A 10,050-nucleotide genomic window follows, 5' to 3' on the forward strand; every position below is an offset into this window, starting at 1 on the left:
TCCATCTGCACTGTGCTGGCTGTACAGGTGCCTGTGGGCTGGTGTTTCTTTACAGCCAGGTGTAGTGGAGTGCGACTGGAAAGACCCCAGAGGTTAGACAGTGGAGCATTAGAGCAGAGTGGCAATTGTTCTGTACCAAAATATGTCAAAATGATAGATGAGTCCAGTACAAGTGTTTGCTTTTGTAAGATGAAGAAATACACGATCGGATATAAACAGAAGACAGATCACGAGTACAAAAACATGTTGTAAACACATAGTAAACTCAATGATTGGCAACGTCACTTTTAATATCAGATTTTCTATTCGCAATGTGATAACTGGCTGATATTGGAACTAGAAGCCCTGGATTTATTTTCTGATGAATCTCCTGTCATCAAATCCTCCCCATCTTATATGACTGATGTCACCCATTGTCAGGAGCTGTTGTCCTACATTCATAGGGCTCTACTGAGTATTTAGTACCAACTTGAGAGCAGGGGGAGGGAAGGAGCAACCAAGCCAAAGTAACTCTGTGACCCATTTATAATGATGGTTAAGATCCCATTAACAAAGCCCTCAAGAATCCAATGCTCTGTTATCCTCCAGCCATGACATGAACTACTGTACTGTACTTCAATCAATTGTCAGATTGTCATCATGGGAATCTGCTAAGGCCTGCACTGCTCAATACCAGTGTAGAAAGTACTTATCTTGATGTAAGTCTGGTAACCCTTAGATTCTTAGATGTGGTTTTGCCTTTTAGTGTGGATTCTAATTGCCATAGTGCATTGCCTGCCTGCCAGCAAAGGCAACCAGCCATGATCCATTTTGGAAACTATGGGTTGTTGTTGTTGTTTTTTTCAATTATCCAAAGTGAAAGTCCTTGTACTACAGTTTCTCTTTTTCTACCGCTGACTTACCAGCAGATTACCCAGCAGCAGTGTATTCTGCTTGCACACAGTTGTTGACTATCTCTATCAGGTCTGAGATCTTAGCTGAAGCTACATTCACTGCAAAGCCAGTTTAATTTAGTTTTGACTGAAAACCCTTCTTGCTACATGTACTGTATTTACATTTAGCTAGTCGGCTTATCTAGCTCTCTTTGCTTTACTAAAGGAGCCATAATCCATACCTACGCATGTGGTTTTGGGCTTTGATAAAGTGTACAACATGATTAGTCTAATATACCCTTATTTAACCAGAGAGTGGTTCTGTGGCTGATGTTGCCATTATGCCTCTCCAGCAAGGCTGCTGACATGAAAGCACTTGGCCACTTCCTGAGGATGGCCTTAACTAAGCTTGTAGTGTGTCATCTCCGTGTGTGTGTGTGTGTGTGTGTGTGTGTGTGTGTGTGTGTGTGTGTGTGTGTGTGTGTCTACCATCAAACCACTACCAGCCTCTTTTTAATCTCAGGCCATTCAACTCTGCTTAAACACTGAGCCGCAGAATGTAAACACAGCCTTATTAACACTGCTGGGCTTTGATGGCAATCCTCAGTAACTTTCAACCATGACTTGGGCTTTAGCCTTGCTGTTGGATGTGCATTGCTGATGACAACATGTAAAGTTCAAGGTGGCAATTGGCCAATATTTTTCTATCTTTCAGTGGTTTTGTTTTTTTATTCTGACTTCAATATGTTGTCACATCCATTTTCATATTACAATGGACTGGTGATTAAAGGTTTGCTATTAGGATAATCATGCGTAAATATTGAACATTGTATATTTTGAAGGGGATTTGAATGACTATATATTAATACTGAAGACCAACAGTGTGTATTTATAAACTGCTTAACTGAATGCAACCAAGGTGCACTTGTTCATGCATAGATATGGACAATGGCTGCACAGTAAACAGTAAACTCCCACTGTTTCTAAAGGTTTAGGTGAGAAAGTTCAGATGCTGGCCAATTTTGTCTTGATACTTTAGTGATAATGTTGACTTTTGTGCTAGAATGACCTCTTATTTTTCCTAAACTCTCAGGTGTCTTGGTGGTCTACATCTGTTAATAATATGCAATTGTTGTCATATGTACTACATCATTAATAAATGAATTACTTCTTAGTTTAGTCTAGTTTATTTTGTTTATGCTGAACATAAATAATAATAAGATACTTTATTAATCCCCATAGGGGAATCTGCTTACCCAACTCCAATAAGAGGTCAGTCAGCTACAGAACAGCATCCCTGAGGCTGTAGGGATTCAGTGTGTTGCTCAAGGACACTTCAGCAGGGCAGAAACTGGGTCCTTAGGTTGACAGACGGTCTTTCTAACCACTAGGCCACCCTGCCATCCCACTTGGCTAAGCAGTCTCATATTGAAACCCTTATCTTAGATGATGGCATGTCAACTTGGACATTTAACAAAAATGCATGTAGGCCTTATATCTTGTCCCCTTGCTATCCCCCCTCAGGACATTCGGTCTGTATTCCACAGGGAGCTCCTGTTCCTCCTCTTGCTGATCTGTTTACAGACTATGACCAAACAGCCGGTGACTGGCCCACAGTTCTGCTCTGTCTGTTTACGCTGTGAGCCAGAGTATGCACGTCAGTACAGAGTCACAGAGTGGCAGGAGCCAAGGGGCTGGGCTCTAGGGGAGCTGGGGCCGCGGCCTGGGGGAGCTGCAGGTGCACAAGGCGGAGCCAGAGACTCTGAGGATTTTTGGTGAAAGTACTGACTCCAGAGGCAGGATGGGAAGTGGGAGGAGTGGACCGGTCTCTCCCATCTGCATCTCCATGATTCCTCATCCTGCCAGAAGTCAGGGGTCACACACTAGATCAACACTGGGCACAAAATAGTAAAGTCAGAGTAGCTCCAGTCCACCTAGACACAGCCAGTGCTTATCCATCCTAAGTGGGAATCTGCGAAACATGACGTTTTTATTGAAGCGCCTTTCCATGAGAAAGTTGGGAGCTCTTGGACCGGGTCCACGCGCTCACAGCTACCTAAAGGCAGCGCCTCCCACAGAAAAGGCTCCTTCGTCATGTGATCGGGCCGAGGGACAGCTACCCTTCCCATGGTGCTCATGTTCCTCCCCTGTCCCAAGGGGATGAAGGGCCAGGTTTGACTGAAGAAGGGGAGGGAGAGAGAGAGCGATTGAAACAGAAACAGGAACAGAGAGGGTGAGACAGACAGACAGCGAGACAGACAGACAGAAAGAGAGAGACATCTGCTTCTCATCTCGATGGGAAAATTCCCCTGATCCTGGAGATTAGGCTGGAGTCCCCCAGACAGAGCACACTGGCTCCTCCGAGGCTCACCAGTCGTAAGCAAGCTCCCTGAGGCCTCGTTGGCTCTGGTCCAGAGTAACCCGGTTGAGTAAGTGAACCCCTGCCTGCACTGTAGTGACACACTCCCCATGACAAAAAACTGCAATGACAAGCCACTGGTGAATACGAAATCAGATTGGTCTGATCATGTGCTTGTGTGATATTAGACTGTCATAACAGAAATATAACTAGTGATATTGGGGGAACCGGTAAAAGAACATGGGATCATGAAAGATCCACATTCCGTCTTTATTTCTGTTCATCTCTTTGCATTATGGAGTGGTTGACTTTTCAAAGCTTTGTAGGTCTGATTTCAGTGATATCTACTTGATTTGGGCAACCAAACTGATATGTGGGCTATGTGGGCTGACTGCATGGTAATGCCTGTATATGGCAGTGCATCTGCATGCAACATCTGTCTGATAGTGACTGTGCCTCACTCTCCTGCAGTCCTCTCTCTTGTTACCAAGATGCCCAGGGGTGCTGCTCTGTTTATTTTCTCCTGATTAGCACTGCTTATTTTCACGCTTTCACACACTCCATATTTGTGTGTGTGTGTGTGTGTGTGTGTGTGGTTTGGGGTGTGGGGTGTAAGTGGTCTGGGTTCATTCAATGCTCTTGCCTTGCACTGTGGTTCAAAGCTTATCAAGACACCCTGCAACCCCCCAACCCTCTCAGTGCCATGTCTGCTCCCAAACACCCAGACGAGAGCCACGTTCTGCCTGGTTACTCTTGCTGCTGGGACTGTCAAACACACTTCTTGCTTTCAATCATTTTACCGGCAGATCATTGAGAAGAAGAAAAGCATGTCGGACAGAATAAGGAGACGGAGCTTGAACGTTCACCAGAGCTCACGGTAAGACATTTTTGTATAGTCTAAAAGAAATCATGCCTTGTAATCACGCTTGATATTGCTGGGATGTCACGGTCTTACAGAAAGGATGGACGTCCTGTTCTTTGTCACAGCGCCCCCGGCTGATTCTGGAGGGACCTCACAGTTGGTTGCCGGTCTCCACAGAGCCAAAGAAAAGAGACCCGGATCAGCTACAGATCCTTCAGCCCAGCACAGCGGATTACTGAAATCTCTGCAAATGTAATAGGGGAATTGAAAGGTCTTATGCTGTAATGTAATAGCTGCAAAGGATTGGTAGTGCAACATTATATCAGTGATCAGCTTTTGTTTGGATATGGAATCCCCTCTACTTGCAAATCAGTCAAATCTAATAACTTAATCAGCATGGACACAATTATTTATGTCATTCATTATCTTGAAGTATTTCCAAATCTATGAGTGATATATGTTGATTTGTTGATGTTTGTTGTGTTTCCTGTTGCTCCGACAGCGAGACAGAGAGGACATCAGAAACTGCAGGGCAAGAAAAGAGTTACTGCTAACTGCAGGGCCGGCAGGCTCCTCCTTTCTCACAACCCCAGCCTCGCCATCCTGGAGCTTGTGTATTTATTTGTTTATTTTTTTGCAGGGTAATGGAAAATCAAACTTCAGCCAATGTCACTGAAAATGGGAAGTCACGCTGACTTTGTCAAACAATTGAAACCCATTTAAGAAACGTGAGACTATAGTTCAAGATGCTCTGGTCAATCCTCTCTTTATCCAGCGCTTTAGTCTATAGGTAATATAGTGCGTCTTGCACTCCTGGTGTCACTGTCCTGGTGTTTCATCCACCCTGGTGGTCGTCATTTAACTGTCCCCTCTGGGCACAACGCCATCTGGGATCGGTTGTCTCCACCATCTCCCTGGCAGCAATGCTCCAAGACCAGACGCTTAGTAGCAGGGCTAAAACAACAAACATACACATTGTCTGGAGGAATGAAACCCACTGTCCCAGCAAGTGCACAGTAGCCACAGAGCAGCAAGCCAAGCCAGTTTTTTGAGGCACAGTGGATTGACTGATGATAATAGATGGCACTGTTGCCAAATTCCCATCAGCCGGTTGTAGTGTTTATTATTTCAAGTTATTAACTTTCCCTAGCTCTTTGACCTCCGCCCCTCCTCCCCCTGCTCTCCTCCCCCTTTCCCCGTCCCTTGTTCTACAAGCTATAGCTATTTGGGTAAATGTATTTCTCTACACATAAATAAATCTTTTTGCGCAATTTTGCTTGGCTGCAGTTTGTGTAAACACTTGTGCACAGATGAACTTCACCTAACACTTGCTCAGGCCATGGCCTACTTCTGCACTTTTCCTCTTAGAGCTCCTCATCTGTCCTTCTGACGGTCAATCGGTCATTTCACCACCATTCCTGCTGGTCGCTGCCATTAAAAATGAGTCTCTATGGCTTAATTAGAAAGATTGAAGCAGGGTGAGAGGCACTCCATCATGCTCTCATCACTATATTGTTTAAGAGATCAGTCTGTGTATGATCATGACTATCTGGCCCACTAATCCTTTTCATCAAATCCATGCGATGTGTTCAGCTATCGGTTATTAAAAATGGGAAGAAAGTGCCAGGTTACGACATGAACATGTTGTAATGCTTGAGTGATGACGCTGCTGCCCACGTAACCGTGGGCAGCAGCACGTAGTTCTTCAATTCAGTTCACGTGTGATCACGGAAGTACAAAGTATCAATTTAAATAACTACGTTTATTTGTCTGAGCTTTGTTTATTTTGCATTTATAAAGACGTTATTCACTGGCAAGTAATGCCATCTTTAAACTAACTGTATAAGTATTACACAGCTAATGTCAATTTACCCAGGTTTATTTTGTGGATGTGGTTGATGTGTGTGTGTTTTCTGAGGAAACCTTTTAAAACTCTTACACTTAGCCCCTGAGGGAGGATAAACTAATTTGAGGTTCAAAAAAACCCCACTCTCTGCCCCGAAAAAATAAACAGCAGCACTCGAGCAGAGTTGCAGCCCAGTAAATCTGCCTGTCTGATTGAATTCATGTTTTGTTAAGTGTCTCCCACTTCTAGGAATAAATCTAATCTCATAGCCAATCAATCTCAATGCAAAGTTTTCTATTAAAAGGTATATTCCATTAGCCCCAGCCTCCTTTATCTCTTTTAATAACATGTCAGAGGACTGAAAAAATCCTGCACGTTTACAGGGAAGCATGTTTACAAAGTAATCTAATGCTTACTGCAATACACCTGCTGAAGCCCACAGAACTGCACATTATATTTACATTAAACATCATTTTGGGGTTATTATTCGAAGGGAATGTTTTAACATGAGAGAGACGTTAAAAACATCTCATTTATCTGTTTAATGGCCCAGGCTGAATCACCACCAACGGCGTCAACCCATGAACTCCTGAATGTGCTCCACATGTGGGACCTCTTAATGGAGTTTAGAATATCATCGCGGGCCTGAGTTATAACCTGCTCTCTGACTGTGTGGGACCACTTCCGCAACGTTTGCACCACCACCTCTTCATTTATAAAGCTAACGGCTTTTACAACCGGCATCGACACAAGCCATGATAACTCACACTTAATGCTGTTTTTCCTTTTCCATATGACCAACCGCAGGCCCTCATCCCCACGGCTTGTGGAGGTGATGAAACCTTATCTTAGAAAAACACTCAGGGTTCCCGTTCACAGCCCCTCTGTTCTGCTCCAGGTCCTCCTCACAGTCGGCCGGAGAGCGCAGCCTCACCGACAGCCGCAGAGCTGCTTAGACAGGATCCGTCTGGGGAACTGTACAGTATGTGGATGCTGGCAAACATGAGAGTCATTTCTCTGCTGCTTTCTTCTTTGCTGCTGTCTGTAATTAGAAAAAAAAATATGCACATCACTTTGTAGATGCTGTGCTAAGTTAATCTCAAGTAAAGGGACAACATTTCGAGGACAACAGCATTTGGCCTTTGTCCGTCCATTAAAGTAAAGACTCTTTTCTTTCTCTGTTGCCATTGACTCCCTCTGGTTAGCTTTTGCTTAGCATTGACTGCATGCCATGTGATTTGCTATAATTGCTTGTCAAATAAAATTGAATAGACTGGCCAAATTTTATTGTAATGTCAAGAATTGTACATTCATTTTGGCCTGCGCTTATGATGGGCAATTGACACTGGACATGGTGATGTCCAAGTCACAGCTGCATCGAGTTACATAATATCTGGATTTTTGCACTGACTGTTTTATAACACCTTCACACTAAAATAACTTCCTATCGTCTGTAAAAATGTTGCGCCTGACTTCCTACAGAATGAAACAATGCTCACACATGGGACAGACTGGGCATGAAAACAGGATGACACCTGACAACCTTGACGACATGCAACAGAAATGTGACTGTGTGTCTGAGACAAAAATATGACAATGTAGCATGGAAGTGTAAACAGGATTTGGCATGTTTTAAATGAAAGAACTTGTTGTGATATAATGGTAATCACCTTAGGCAACAATAAGCAGCTTTTTACTCATGGCTGGGGCACTTCCCCCTTGCCACTTATTTCAGATATAGTTTTCTTCACAGCACTACAGTTGGTGCAGGAGGAAAATCTCATGGTTTGTTGCAGCTAATTAATGACAGGAAGACAGGGTCTGAGTGTTGAATATTGTCACATCCTGTTTAGGTCTATTGTCCAGGTGGTCCAACATGAGTCCAGACACTAGATCATATCACACATTCAGTCATCTCCCAGAATCCCCCTGGTCAGGCTGTTTTCTCCATTCTTTCATCTTCGCTTTGCTTATTTTCAGTATTCCAAATATGTATTCACCAACATGCACAGGTCCGACCCACATGATTTTAATAAAAGATGATGCATGGTCAATGAACGAATCCACGAGGATTACAGTGACACCATGAGTAATCTCTGTCTTCCACAGAAACCTCGGTTTCTCTTTAGGGTTCTACCGATGGTTAATGAGATCCTTCAAAGAAGGGGGCTCCCTGGCTCTCCACCTTCCCCTCAAAGGCCCCACTGTGGAGGAAACCAGAGCTGCCCCAACAATGATGAATGGACATCATTAATGTTGTTCATCTGTTTACCTTTTACTCGGCAATCTTGGAAAATGAGGGGTCAACAGCAAAAGGGAAATGTGCTTACTTTGGCACTCCAGTTCCTGAGAGCCACCCATTTGGTCTTCAGAACATCAAGACTCTGCAGACCGAAAAGGACTTATTTCTTCGACCAGCTGACCTTCCTTCTATCATAAAGCCTTATCACAAAACCCAATTACAGAGGAGTTTTATTTGACATTTTGGTCTCTACATACAATTCCTGGACCAGCGAAAGCTTTGCATCTTAATATTTCTGAATGAATTATGAGTCTTTTTTATCCCTGATGATCATGCATGACTCATCTGCACAGTAGCCGCAGCCTATTTTCCTTTTAGTACTCAATTGAATTATAGAGGCATCATGTGAATGGATGATGCATGCTTTGGTTTGTCCAATAAAAATGCTGCCAGTTCACACATTACTGTATGATTCCTCAGCTGAGGTAGCACTGCTGCCAAAGTCCTTTTTGTTCTTTAAATAGATGTTTAAAAGGCCAAACATGCAATCTAAGTAGGAGTGACACTTTTTCTTGTCCAAACACATTGTTTCACATAGGACAAGAGGCCAGAGGGTAACACTGAACATCTAGTATTGTGTTTTTAGCAAAACCAAAGCCTTGAGGTCGTTTCAGGAGATCCATCTCCCCTGCAATACACAATCGCTCCAGCCAGGTTTCCTTGTCTTGTCAGCATGTATTTATACTGCAAACAAATTGAGTGACCTTATTAGGCCCCATCAGCTGGTGCACCTTCAAAAACACATAGATCAGAAGATGGGCAGCTGGTGAGACAACGGTAAGAGTCTGGCTCTGTCAAACAAAGATCATGCGGCTGGTGTAGCAGGGATGAGACCTGCTGGTTTTCAGCCTTCCATTTTGACTGCTACATCTCCTCTATTCAAAATATCTTTGAAACAAAATAGAGGAATCACTTAATACTATCTTGCTCTTGCTGTCATTGGTAAACCTGTCACTCATGCGTCAATCTAAAGTTACATAAGAACTGGACATATCAATTTTACCTCTTAGTAGAGAGAAAAAAATTGCTTCTGAACCATCTTTTGGTATACGTGTGCTTGCTATATAGTGCGCTTGGGATGTATCCTGTCCAGCATATGGTTTGGGGGGGGGGGGGGGGGGGGGGGGTATGATTGATATGGCTGCAGGAGAAAAGTTTCACTGTCTGGACAATGGTAGCACAGTGGGAGTGGCAGGGAGAGGCTAAAGCAAAATAATTGTAGAGTACATAGGTAAATAATTCCCCGAAGAAGCATGGTTTGCTTAGCTTCCATTCTGTCATTGTGTTCTCTCCCTGAATCGCATATGATTAAGAGCGTCCATCATTGCTATGTTGCCAGATGCAGCAATTTTGTGATAGACTGCCTGAGTTATATTTGAGGAAACGTCTTTCATCATTCCTCTTCGTTTTCACTGACCAATGCTCTGTCCAGGCCTGTTGCGTGGCTAGATGGTAGTATGTGTGTGTGTTTGGGGGTGGGGGGTATCTGGGTATCTCTGCTCAGAGTGTCTGAGATGTTTATAAACACCACACTCCTGAGTGTGGTCTGTACAATAGCAGACGGCAGTAGAGCCATTCAGCACTGCTAGAGGAATGTGTGGAAGCCCACAAGGGATCCTTTCGTTCCAGGGCTTCTGCAAACACAGAAGATTAACTCTATGTGTCAACAGTAATGGAATCTCCCTTTCTCTCTCTGCAAACTTAACTAAATACTGGAGTCGCTCTCCCTCTAAGAGGAAAATCTCCGTGCATCCTGGAGCCTGAATCTCACCCATAGCAATGGGTGTAAGATGTCACCGCCGAAAAAGA

The sequence above is a fragment of the Centroberyx gerrardi genome, chromosome 17, assembly GCF_048128805.1.
Source record: "Centroberyx gerrardi isolate f3 chromosome 17, fCenGer3.hap1.cur.20231027, whole genome shotgun sequence".
Taxonomy (NCBI): domain Eukaryota; kingdom Metazoa; phylum Chordata; class Actinopteri; order Beryciformes; family Berycidae; genus Centroberyx; species Centroberyx gerrardi.